Genomic DNA, 14,608 nt, shown 5'->3' with positions numbered 1-14,608 from the left:
TAATTAATCAGATTCCCCGGGACGGTAGGTCAGGTTTTAAGAGGTACCCGCATTAGTCATCCCTTAATCACTTCCGAGCAGAAACATCTTAATGAACGGACGAAGTTCACCTCACGGAGAAGGGTTATATTACTTCATTGAGCAATTATACTGGAGGTTGGGGTTAGTTGTTAGGTCACTTGGTGGCAGGCTGTAGTCCGTTAAAGGTCTGCAGCGGTGGCAGGAAGGCATTTGTGTGGCAGCAACCAATTCATATGGTGCTAGCGCTGATTGGCCGCACGTCACTTGCCTCTTCAAAGTACTTTGGCTCTAGATTCCTTCATGGGGGGATCCCTTGGCCTGGTCGGGTGAGCACATCACTGTGAGCCCAGAGGAGGTGTAGTCACGCTGCCACCAGATTTATCACCCACCAATCGTAAAGGACTTTGGTCCTGGGTCCAGTGGTTAGTGTCGGATGGCTGTACGCTGTTTGGTTAATTCTATTGGTTGTGTCGTCTCGCAATTTGCCTTCGCCACCACCATTTATTTTCTATTAAACTGTGACCTTTTAATTTGCCAACAATACTTGTGTCATGTCTTTATTTTAGTATAAGTTTATTAGGACGTTAAGGAGTCAAGGGGGTTATAGCAGCGAAAGTGACACATATTCAATCTGCAGTTTAATAGATTTAAACAGTAACACAGCATAAACAAGAGACCTATTTCCTTAGTGTGATACTTTGTGTTATCAATGGAGAGCTACAGCTCACACCCGCAGCGCTCCGTCACTTTCACTACTCACAACTATGTCTCTGAAACTGTCAGCGTGTATATAACAGCTTCCCTACAGCATCTGGCTGGCAGCTCTCCGTGGCTTAGGATCTTCACACATATTCCTTTAGATTACTGAAATGCATAGAGCCTCTCATTAAACCAATATCATACACCAGCCACAGTCTTACTTTAGACAATATACGTCCTTGTTAGTTAGAATCTAACAGAAAGGTGCTTCCATGGCTGTCAAGATAATTATTATTGTTAAATTATATTATTTTCTATTATATGTGCCCAGCTTTCACCAATCTAAAAATAAGTCAAGTCTGCAACAAAATACATTTGTGCTGTACAACGTTGGACATTTTAAAAAGGCCAATTGTTCTTATCCTGTATGTATGGACAACTGCACAGTATAACTTCTATCATTCTGTATACTGGGTGTAATTCTCAGTAACTGTTCTTATCCTGTATGCATGGACAACTGTACAGTATACATTCTCTCATTCTGTATACTGGGTGTAATTCTCAGTAACTGTTCTTATCCTGCATGTATGGACAACTGCACAGTATAACTTCTATCATTCTGTATACTGGGTGTAATTCTCAGTAACTGTTCTTATCCTGTATGTATGGACAGCTGCACAGTATAAATTCTCTCATTCTGTATACTGGGTGTAATTCTCAGTAACTGTTCTTATCCTGTATGTATGGACAGCTGCACAGTATAAATTCTCTCTCTCATTCTGTATACTGGGTGTAATTCTCACTAACTGTTCTTATCCTGTATGTATGGACAGCTGCACAGTATAAATTCTCTCATTCTGTATACTGGGTGTAATTCTCAGTAACTGTTCTTATCCTGTATGTATGGACAGCTGCACAGTATAAATTCTCTCTCTCATTCTGTATACTGGGTGCAATTCTCACTAACTGTTCTTATCCTGTAAGTATGGACAACTACACAGTATCAATTCTGTTATTCAATATACTGAGTGTAATTCTCAGTAACTGTTCTTATCCTGTATGTATGGACAACTGCACAGTATAAATTCTCTCATTCTGTATACTGGGTGTAATTCTCATGCCCTTATGTTGTATATAAAGATATTACACTTTTGATGTTCTGGATACTGGGTGTAATTATTATCTGTCATCATTCTACATGTATAGGTAACTGCATAGTACCACTTCTACTGTTCTACATGCTGGATGTTATTATTATTATCATCATTTATGTCTATTCAACCAGTATATTCTGCATCACTTTACAGTTAGTAATACGGCTGGACAGACAGAGGTAAGCAGGGGCAGATGCAGGATTTCTAGAGGGGGGTTTCCATGCAGCCAGATTGGGGATGACCATCATGCAATGGGCATCACTATATACACAGTGCTGCGTGCTACTATTAGGCCACCTTCCAGCTGTCCCTGCAGATGGGACAAAGAGAGGGACAGACAACAAAATTTGAGATTGTCCCACTACAATCATGACAGTTGGACTGTTCTGCTTTCTCCTACCTGTACCAGCTTCCACCACCCGCAGCCGCTGACATCTTAAGCTCAGGTGCTGCTTGTCTGGATTCTGGAATGTTGGGGTCCTTGTTGTTAAAATGAGAGGTACACAAAATATGGAAAGCCTACCAGTGAGTGAGCACTCAACCTCCCTCCCCATAGCCACCCCCGGCATTAAATCAATAGCGCCCATATTTAATAATTCGGCAACCACCACTGCCACTAAATTAATGGCATTCATATATAATAAACTTACCCCCCCCTCCAAAAAAAATGGAAACATGCCCGATATTAAATCATTACTTCACAGTTAATAAATAGTCTTTGTTCTACTCAAATCTGTCCCACATTCAACTAATAACCCCCAAACCACCCCAGCATTCATTCAATGGTTCCATCAACCCTTCTTAAATGAATGAGAACAGCTAATAAGCACCACTATTAAATAGCCATCACCCCACCACTAAAGTAATAGCTTCCCCCACTATTAAATAACTAGCACCACTCTCACCTCACTATTCATTTTATAGCCTGCACTCCCTCCCACCTTCATTACATTATGTAACAAATGTAAAACCAATAGTTTTATTTTTATGTATATTTAAGCATTTGAAAAATATAATGGCACACATATCCGGTGGTGCTAAACCCACATGTGACGCTGTCAGAGTTGGGAGAGACCACACAGAGGGGAGGAACGGATAAAAACAGTCCACGACACCCAGTAGCGTGGCTGGGCTCGTGGCAAACCGATTTCAGCACCAGAGGGAGGGTTTTCTGACAACAAGAAAACCCCCCTAAGTGCACGCCTGGTAACAGACGGTCCTGCTTTCAAGTTTATGATCAAGATAGGAGATTGATACATGAGGATAAATGACACATATTGAATATTGGTCCAGCCAGAGAGAAATGGAATTAGTGCACAGTGGGGTGTATGAGTCAGTCACACAACAGGTTTGGTTTGGGGGTCAGAGGAATGTTTGAAAGAAAGAGAATAAATGTAAGTTTTGCATGAACTGCGTAGAGGGATAGTATATGCTTAGACAATTTTATTATTATTTTAGTGGATGCTGTCAAAATAGGTTTACAACGTCTAAATTTGCAATACAACGTTGTCAGCTGTTCTATCCAAATGAAGGAACACAGCGAGAGTATACATCAATGAACCCAAGAGAGTAAAGGTTACTATTGCAATAAAAATGTAATAAATATAAATGTAAATGTAATACAATGTAATAGCAATGTAACTTGTATGTTCCCTCGCTATGTTTCTTCTTTTATAACAGCTGACAGTTTTGTATTGCAAATTTAGAAGCTGTGCTGTACGTGCATTCTGTTTTCTTTTATACATATATATAGATGTAAGCCTCTATACCTGGGAGGTGAGTGCATCTGATTTTAGCTGCATTTTAATGGTGTTTAAAGCATATAGGCCAGTGTAGAACCTGCATATGAGGTGCCTTTGACGCCGGGATGCAGACTTTATTATTATTATTATTATTATCATTATTATTATTATCATTTATTTGTTAGGCGCCACAAGGTTTCCACGGCGCCGTACACAGTACAAACAGTAGACTATACAGGGTGAAACAGTACAGAACAATAAACAAAAATACCAATACTTCAGAAACTCCAGGCAGGCTGCTGCAATAAGTACGGAGCAGAAGAACAGGTGAGGAGACAGGATGGAAGAGGACCCTGCTCATGTGAGCTTACATCCTAAAGGAGGGTAGACAGAACAGGCACAAGGGGAGCCAGAAGAGAGAAGGGAGAGCGAGTGGAGGAGGAGAGATGGTTAAGTAGATGGTTTGTAGGCTTTGAGGAAGAGGTGAGTTTTGAGTGCACGTTTGAAGGAGCACAAAGTAGGAGAGAGGCGGATGGAACGAGGGAGGTCATTCCAGTGAAGGGGGACTGCACAGAAAAAGTTTTGGATTCTGGAGTGGGAAGAGGTGATAAGGGTGGAGGAGAGGCGGCGGTCGTTGGCCGAGCGCAGGGAGCGGGCAGGAGTGTGAATGGAGAGGAGGTTAGAGATGTATGGGGCAGTAGAGTTGGAAAGAGCCTTGTATGTGGTGGTGAGAAGTTTGAAAAGGATTCTGTAGGGGAAGGTAAGCCAGTGCAGGGTGAGGCAGAGAGGGGAGGCCGAGGAGGAGCAGGCGTGAGAGGAAGATGAGCCTTGCAGCCGCATTGAGTATGGAGTGGAGGGGGGAGAGATGGGAGTGAGGGAGGACAGTAAGGAGGAGGTTGCAATAATCCAGGTGGGAGATGATGAGTGCGTGGATGATAGTTTTGGTGGCATCCTGAGAGAGGAAGGGACGGATGCGGGCGATGTTGAGTAGTTGGAAACTACAGGACTGGGCAAGGGAATGGATGTGGGGGGCAAAAGAGAGAGAGGAGTCGAGGGTGACACCCAGGCAACGGAGTTGGGTGACAGAGGAGATGGTGGTGTTGTTGACGACAATAGAGAGGTCATCGTGGGATGGGAGTCTGGGAGGAGGAAAGACAATGAATTCCGTTTTGGAGATATTGATTTTGAGAAAACGCGCGGACATCCAGGAGGAGATGGCGGAGAGGCAGTCAGATACCCGAGAGAGGAGGGTGGAAGAAAGAGCAGGAGAAGAGATGTAGAGTTGAATGTCGTCAGCATAAAGGTGATACTGAAGACCAAAGGAGGAGATGAGAGCGGCAAGTGAGGAAGTATAGAGCGAGAAGAGTAAAGGGCCGAGAATAGAGCCCGGCGGGACTCCAACAGGGAGAGGGTAGGGGAGGAGGAAGAACCAGACGTGGATACAGAGAAAAAGCGGTTAGCAAGGTATGGGGTTGAACCAGGCATGGACAGATCCAGAGAGGCCGAGAGAGAGAAGGGTTTGCAGCAGGAGGGGGTGGTCCACAGTGTCAAAGGCCGTGGATAGGTCAAGGAGGATAAGTAGGGAGAAGTGACCCTTGGACTTGGCCGATAGAAGATCATTTGTAACCTTGGCCAGGGCAGTTTCGGTGGAGTGGAGGGGACGGTAGCCCGGATTGGATAGGGTCAAGGAGGGAATAGTCCAAGAGGTGTCTGGTGAGGCGGCTGCAGACAATCCGCTCAAGTAATTTCTTGCAATGAATAATTCTATGTTTTTATATGAGAAATTAGAACCAGGAAATGTGTGCAGCCGAACATTGCGGACAATTGAATACCAAAGAGACCTGGTTTAATAATAAGAAATTACAGATGACATTGGTAACAAATAGTAACAAAGTTATTTGATCTCAAATATATCTGACTAAATAAGAAATGTGTACAGAGAAGGAGAAAATTTAATTACCGAGTAATTGTGGATGGTAGAGACAGCAAATGATAAATTGTAAAACTATAAAAAACACAATTTTTGTTACTCTTTCAACAAAACTGAACAATTCCTTTACAAGGGTTTAGATGAATGATCTGATATAATGTTATAAATATATAATATATGTGAAGTTATGAGTGTGAGTGGGTACAATTAATCTGGGCGTACATTCATTTGATATAACTGATTTGATTTGCAAAAAAGGAACAAGACACAGTGTGGAATAAAGGTAAAGTAGTAAGTGTATGTGTGCAAAAAACATAGAATCTACTTAATTCACATTTTTAAAAATAATTGAATGAATCCATATTTTAATGCATATAGATGAAGTTGAAGTTTTAATGTAAACGATAGGGATGCTGGAGGGGGTATACGGAGCTCTCTGGGTATCCCTGGCTCTGCCCAGTATCAGGATTTACATTGAAGAGTACAAACACCCTGGATCTATACTAAGGTTTCACCGCCTACCAGAGAGTATAACATATGGAAATATTTCTGTAGTTTTTAGCCTTTGAAATTCACTGGAAACATTTACTTATTTAAGTAATTTGTTTATGCAAACCCTGGGTTACAGCCGGCTGGTAGTACCCTCCTAGAGACCACACCCAGTTATAGTGATGGGGTGGGTATAATGTGTTATATATATATGTGTGCGGGAGATTATTTCAGTTCGAGTTCCAGGGACACCTTCCAGGTAAGTGATCGTATTCCATAAGCAGATATGAGGAGGAGATTTGGGTAATTATCTGTAACTGCCCCTCTTCTGGGGGAACTACCTCTTTGTTAGACTGAATCCCTCTGATTTACTAATCGCTCTCTTTTTTGGCTCTTCCCCTTTACTGGCTGTAATTATGGTCTGTTGGAATCGTAATCACCCACTTCAATGTTGACAGTGATATTGTCCCTCTATTGTAGGGTCCAGGGCTCAAAACTAAGCTTAATGCCTGATAATATTTTCATCTAACTCAATCAGATTATTGGGCATGTTGGTGAATACAGTTGGAAAATGTGTGGGGGCTGTGTGTGTTGGTATCATGACCCCCATATTCATAGTGGCAGACTATAGTGGAAATAGGAGTACCCCCTTTCTTGCCTTTTGTGTGGTTAAACAATTGTGGTGCAGAGGGTGCTGATGTTAGATAAGTAGGTGCCCATGTAGTGGGTGAAGGGAGGTTTCACCCCATCATGATGAGAGCCTAGTCAGGATAAATCTGAAATAATAGGTTCATTTTGTTATGATCTATCCTAAAATCTGAAGTGACTCTAGTCAAAATAGTTGCAAATGGGAACTAGAAAATCAGTGAGTGTCAGCAAACCAGGGGTTAATGTATTTTGATGAAGGAAACATATGTACATCAGATGCTGCTTTTATCCCATTACCATGATGCCCTGTTATCGTAAAAGGTCAATAAACCATTTTAAGTGCCCAATTAACAGTAACAAGGAAATTGACTAAATTATTTTAGTCAATACAAGTTAAGTACATTCTCCTTAATGGAAGTATAATTGACCAAAATAATCACCCTAATACATATTAGTGAAGACCTGTTCTTATGTAAATGAGAAAAACCAATTGTAAAACAGATTAGCATAGTAGCACACAGTATTGTCTGATGTTGAGAAATAAAAACACAGGTTTAAAAAATATAAAATCATTTAGAAAATTGTCAATTATTGGGGCTTATCCTTCTACTGAGAAAATGTCCAAATCTTCTAGCCTTTCCGCAGGTGGCAGATTTAGTGAAAGTGCATGTAAGTGTCATTATTTTAATATTTATATTTTCTATGTCAGTTTGTTACTACTAATTTTGTTCAATAAGCATTTCAACTATGTGTCATATTAAATCCTGTTTAATGAAGTTCTGTCTTTGTGGTCTTAAGGAATTCACATATCAGCAGGATTGGTTTCTCTAATGCTACATTTATGCAGGGAATTGTTTGGTTTACAGTATCTCTGATTAAATTAGGTTGTGATTCCATTTTTGGGATCAGTTAGGTCGTAACTGAAAACCTCTTAAATGTGTCAACTCCTAAACTAAATGTTAGCGGTTGGAGGACTTTGTGTATAATTATGAGTGTGAGAGTGATTTGGGTGGCGGGGGGGAGGTTGTTACTTAACCCTTTCACACCCATAAGTCATGCATGTTCAGGTGAGTCGTGTAGTGACATCCTTTTATGGCAGATTTTCCTCTGTAGATTCGGTGAAGGTTGCACCTTAGGCGGCTGAGCTAATCTCTCTGTGTAAGACAGGGGACGAGTAAGAGTGCTGCTAGAAAACAGGCTCCTGGCTAAAAACTAGCTTTACCAAGTAGGTGTGACGCTAGCGCCAGAGAACCGCAGACTAGATGGACCAAACCTCCAACTAGATCAGTGTTGGCTAACCTGTGACACTTCAGGTGTTGTGAAACTACAAGTCCCAGCATGCTTTGCCAATATATAGCAGCTTATTGCTGGAAGGGTATGCTGGGACTTGTAGTTTCACAACACCCATAGTGTCACAGGTTAGCCAACACTGAACTAGATGGTGTCCAATGATTCTGCAGGTCCCCGCTTGGGGCAGGAAATCTTCAGGATGCCCAACAGAAGAATAGGGTTGTAAATCTGTAACATGCAGCCAGATGTTTATTAGCAGTTAGTATAGGAGGGTGATGTGTTTGACATGTTGTTTGCAGCTTTTTGTCTTTCTTTCGGACACACAGGTCACCTTTCATAACAGGGGATTCTGTGATTACTTTACCCCTCTGATTGTGGTTGTGCAATTTGGAACGGTACCAGCTTTCTATCCATTGATAGATCATCAATAGATCTCAGTACAGGTGAGATATCATTATGTTATAAATTAGATATTATAGTTAAGATATATGCTTATATAGGGATTTTTTTCTTGAAATGTAGATTTTCTAAATGTGGAACTGGAAACTTATTCACCGTGACAGCAGAGATTTACTAAGCACCCACAACAAGAAATGAATCTTAAATAGCGGCACCAAATACATTGTTATTGCTGCAATAAGTGGTGATACTATAAATTATAAATTGATGCGATAATTCTTTCTTCAATAATTAGAGCCCATTGTAACATTCTGAAACTAAAGAGCTCCATTAATATTTACATGTTACACACAGGATGATTTTATCATTTCAGATGAACCAGTCCTTTCCACAAACTCTAATCATTTTCATATGGGTTATTTTTTTTAAAATAATTAACTCTTACAGATTATCCAGTTTCTTTAATGTCTCGCAGAAATTTCGTAACAATTAAAACTTACCCTGGATCCCATTTTTATCTGCTATTCACCTACACGGATCATGACGAGAAGGGTGTAAGACATCATGTAAATCTGACCACACTAGACTGATTCCTATTTATAATAACACATTATAGACAGATTTAGCTACATACAATACATGTGAGGTTTCCACCATCCCATCTGCCCGTATTCAAGTACAGAGGATCTCAAGGATGGTTTCCATTTGAATACGGGTTAAAAGTGCAATCATATGTGCAACATAAAGTTCTATCAGAATGAGGGGGAGAAAAAGCATCAAAACAAAAGAAAAAAACAGCACTGGAACCGTAAGCACAATTGATTCAAAATCAAAACATATGCAAATAAAATTGATTTTGATTTGGAATAAATTGTGCTTAGTACCATTTCATAAGCTCTTTTTTAGTTATAGGCTTACGGTTCTAGCGCTGTTTTTTTTATTTTTAGTTTGGGTTTATTTTGAGAGCTCACAGACTCTTTTTTACAGCAGCATAGTTCAGTTTCTTGCCTTTTTTACATTTCCTATTTCCTCTATAATATCTGTCAGTGCCTGGAACTTTTGGTTTATTGGTACCCGAAAAAAAAGCATCACTTAATACTAATACATATATATATATATATATATATATATATATATATATATATATATATATATAGAGTATATATATATATATATATATATATATATATAGAGTTTATACATGAAATACATATATCAGGATGTTCTCCCCTTTCCTCCCCCCATTCCGCCCTTCAAATCGTAGGCTGTGGTTGGTGTCATTTGCATGCGGCCATGAACTGCATCAGTTGCGTTCTCTGGCGCAGGTCTTGTTCATGCACAGAGCGATGAGATATGGCACGTAAATGGACTTACGTTCCTTCATGAATCAGGCCCAGGATGTATATCTCACTGCACAGAAACTACCTCACTCCAGAATCTATTAAATCTCACTCATCATTTTCATGTCAGTTTTTTAAAGCTGCAAAACTGGATCACTCTTGTGCTGTTGGACTCTCGATCTCTGAGATGACTCTTTCTGTGTAACGGCATATTTCTTCCCCTCTCCAATACAGGCCAGTGTTATACAGAGCTCTTACTGCAGCTGATTGACGCATCTATGTTCTACTCTCTGACACCGATTTCTATAGGAGTTTACACAGTGTTGGTTTCTCTCTGTTGCCCTCACGGGTTCCTATTAGAGATGCTTGGGCTCGGTTTTCTGAAAACTGAGCCCATCCGAACTTAGCAGATCCAAGTATTGGACTCGGCTCGGTATTTTTGCGCGCCCACGGCACTGAAAATGAGGCAAAACATCATTGTTGCATCGTTGGATCTCGCGAGATTTGGATTCTATAAGTTCCACCCTCCACAGAGATTCGGCACCATTTCACAGACAGACACAGCGGGGGTAACAGCGTTTTTGGCAGTCTCCAGTGTAGTTGGCCAGCGTCATAGCTAAACAGAAAGAGGAGGGGTGGCGGTGTCCTTGGCAGTCTCAAGTGACATTGTACTGTGCCATAGCTCACAATGAAACAGGAGGGAATGCAATGTTCTTCTTGTCAGTATCCAGTGACATTGCACTGTGCCACTACTCATACAGAAACAGGAGGGGTGGTAGTGTTCTTATAAGTCTCCAGTGACATTGCTCTGTACCATAGCTCATACAGAAACAGGAGGGGTGGTAGTGTTCTTATAAGTCTCCAGTGACATAGCTCTGTGCCATTGCTTACAAAGGAACAAAAGGGGTGGCAGTGTTCCTTTCAGTCCCGATGCCGAGACTGAGTGCCATGACTCAGCGGCATCGATGTGGCAACCAGCTACTGGCACCAGTCATGTAGAAACTAGTCCTTCTACATCATCTACAAAAGCCTATGCTCAAGGGCATAGTGGGTTTAAGTCAGGGAAACTGAAATCCAAAAAAGAATCTTTTACATTGATAAAGAAAAAACACCTGTCTCATAAAGAAAAAGTTTACTGTAGAAAAACATAAAATTACCAACATGCCATTCTACCCAAAATATTGATAAGTATTTCAGCATCAGCTAGCTCCCTTCTCTCAGCTAGATCCCAGTACCTGCAATCTACATTGTCCTCATCCTCACCCTCATCAGTGTGTACATCATCCTCACACAAAATTAATTCATCCCCGCTGGAATCCATCATTACAGAACTCTTTGTACTTTAATATAATTGCTGGTAAAGGCCTTCCTCATGGAATTTGTAGTTCATATTACGGCAGAGCTGTCACACCAAAATGTTGTGCTGACTCATCTGCATCACCACTGGGTCTCTTGGGAAAGCTAAGTTTTACCTAGCAGCAGTTGCCTGAGAAACTGAAGGAGGAGATGTTATCGTGTCATGTACCACTTAATCTGTCAACTTGCTGATCATCAGCTCATTGCATCTCTTGAGATCTGAGTCAGTTGGAAAGAAAGAGAAAACATAGCTCTTAAACAAAGGCTCAAGCACAATCGCCAAAATGTAGTGATCCGATTTCAATATGTTGATAACTCCTGAATCCTGGCAAAGCGAATAAAGTAGTTGATCTACAAGTCCAACATACTTAGCATAATTTCTTTGTTTCATCTTCTTCTTCAATTTCTTGAGGTGCCTTTCCAAATGTCTAATTAGGGAAATCACTTGACTCAAGCTAGCAGTGTTTGAACTCACTTCACAGTTGACTTCTTCCAGTGGTTTCAGCACCTTGCACAACATGTAAAGTATTCTCCACTGCACTGGACTGAAGTACGTTCCCCCCTCAAATTCTATTATTTTTGCAGCTGGTGCAACCACCTACATGCTGTTGCAGAATACCGAAAATGACCTAAAATATTTCGGGCCACAGACAGCATCTCCTGCATGTTACTGTATAAAAAACCTGAACTGCATATAGTGGATATCTTTTACTTCTACACATCACACTTACACATTAACTTTACATATATAGTTAAATAAAGACAAGGACAGCTTCTTGAGGTGGCAAATTAATAGGTCACAGTTTATTTAAATGAATTGGTAAATTGGTGGCGGAGAAAGCACACTGTAGGACAGCTAACGACTGATGACTGAACCATACCCTGGATGGACAACTGGCCCTGTATCCACTTAACCAAGGATGTAATCCCTTTCTGTATGGCCAGCGCTAAATCTGGCATCAGAGTGACTACACCCCCTCTAGAGTCACAATGACCTGCCCTCACAAAGCAGATCAAGCGATCCTCCTCACTAAGGGGCAGTGACCTGCAGCCAATCAGCAATAGCGCCACATGTATCAGAGGCTGACCGCAGTGCTTGGTATTTTCAAATTATTTTTGGAACATTATAGTAACAAACTTGAGAGCACAACATAACATTGGACGAATAGTTAACATGCATGTTGCTTTTTTGGAGCATAAAGGTAGTAAAGGCAACCGGAAAATGACAGATGTGGTTCTCTGTGGACACTTTGGCCGACCGAAAACGCAAGTTTATGGGCATACTGGCATGGTGCAGGCACTCGGATAACTCCAAAGACAATTCCATCTTGCACCACTTTTCCTTTCAGCTACGTCTGTTTGGCAATGTTCACAGATGTGCTATAAACTGCCGTTTGCTTTGCAAAACTTAGTTTTCCCAAGAGACCCATTGGTGATGCAAATGAATCAGCACAACATTTTGATATCTGGTCTGGTCTAAAAGAATTGCCCAAAAATCATGACAGCTCTGCCATCATCATCATTTATTTATATAGTGCCGCTGATTCCGCAGCGTTGTACAGAGAACTCATTCACATCAGTCCCTGCCCCATTGGAGCTTACAGTCTAAATTCTCTAACATACACACACAGACAGAGAGAGAGAGAGAGAGAGAGAGACTATGGTCAATTTTGATAGTAGCCAATTAACCTACCAGTATGTTTTTGGAGTGTGGGAGAAAACCGGAGCACCTGGACGAAACCCATGCAAACACGGGGAGAACATACAAACTCCACACACATAAGGGTATGGTTGGGAATTGAACTCATGGCCCCAGCTCTGTGAGGCAGAAGTGCTAACCATTTAGCCACCGTGCTGCTATAAAATAAACTACAAATTCCACTAGGAAGGCCTTTACGGGCAAATACATCAAAGTACAGGGACTTCTGTAATGGTGGATTCCAGTGGGGATGAATTAATATTGTGTGAGGATGATGTACACACTGATGAGGGTGAGGATGATAACAACAACATCTTGCCACTGTACAGTTCATTAACTGCACTGTTGGGCTTAAGGCAGCTAAGCTATTGGTACCTTGTTTTGTGGGGGCCCAAACAAACCAAGCACTTCAGACGCAAAAGTGACACTCCTTGTTGCTGAAGTGCTTGATGTTAAACTGTACCTGCTACCCCTCCTGTTTCCGTGTGAGTTTGTTAATCCTTTTAAACATATGGGTGGGTAATAGGTCCCAAGGACAAATAGACCTTGCACCACTTTTCTTTTTTCTCTGCTACTGCTGTGTAGCAATGTTTCCTATATGTGATATAAACTGTTGTGTGTTTGTGTAGTTGCTCTGACGCTTAGCATCCAGCCAGCTCGCTGACGTGATTGGCCGAAAGTGAATGAAAATAATATTGTGATCTGTGAGGTGGTCAAAATTGACTGGAAATGGCTGGAAATTATTTTTATTGAGGTTAATAGTAATGCAGGAACAAAAAAAAAAATCTAAATTATGTGATTTTGGCAATTTTTCAAGAAAATACAGATCCAAAATCAAAACACAGGGTTCAGTGAACATCTCTAGTTCCTATGCCAAATTTTTGACATTTCTAAGCATTTCTGAGCTGTGTGGAGTTTGTATGTTTTCCCATGTTTGCGTGGGTTTCCTCCGGGTGCTCCGGTTTCCTCCCACATTCCAAAAACATACTAGTTAGCTAATTGGCTGCTATCAAATTGACCCTAGTCTCTCTCTGTCTGTGTGTGTATGTTAGGGAATTTAGACTATAAGCTCCAATGGAGCAAGGACTGATGTGAGTGACTTCTCTGTACAGCGCTGCGGAATTAGTGGCGCTATATAAATAGATTATGATGAATGTTTTGTGGAATTGAGATTCAGCGTCTTTGATAATTAAGCCAACAAAGTTTTCTGGAATATCCAACCACTTTCATATCTTTCTAAAATTTACCTATACTACATGGGTCTATTTACTAAGGTATAAAAACAAAAAACAGCAGATTTCTCCATAAATGGCCATTGCATAACTTTAAATGGGTTATGTAGGGGAAATCTATGCTTTCTAATGCATTGAAACCTTCATATGTTGCGTGGAGGGGACTGGGTGTGTGAATGTACTCAATGTACAGTAAGGACCTGCCAAAATTCAAGCAAAGTGTTTTTCTGTCTTTTCACTTACACCAGCTACAGGTCAGGTGTAAGTGCTGATTATTAGTGATGACGGCTGTGTAAGCATGCTACAACATGTGTTTGCAATCAGTTGCAACTGTAAAAACTCATTGTATGTACAGTAGACATTAATTACATCCTCGTAAATCAATTGTATGTACAGTACACATTCATAATATCTTAATAGATGTATTTTATGGTAAAAAAAGGTTAAATACAAAAAACCTTTTTCTTTTAAATGTTTCCTCATAATGATTATATTATTAACAGGTGACATTAATAGAATGTTTTTATCTGTGCGTTCTTTTGGGACTTTTTTTTATTCACTGGATCTGACCACCACAGTACTGGCACCGTACCCGCCTGGCTGACTCCA

This window comes from Mixophyes fleayi, chromosome 5 (assembly GCF_038048845.1).
Source record: "Mixophyes fleayi isolate aMixFle1 chromosome 5, aMixFle1.hap1, whole genome shotgun sequence".
NCBI classification, from domain to species: Eukaryota; Metazoa; Chordata; class Amphibia; order Anura; family Limnodynastidae; genus Mixophyes; species Mixophyes fleayi.
The sequence above is the reverse complement of the archived record's forward strand: the minus strand, read 5'-3'. Positions refer to the sequence as shown.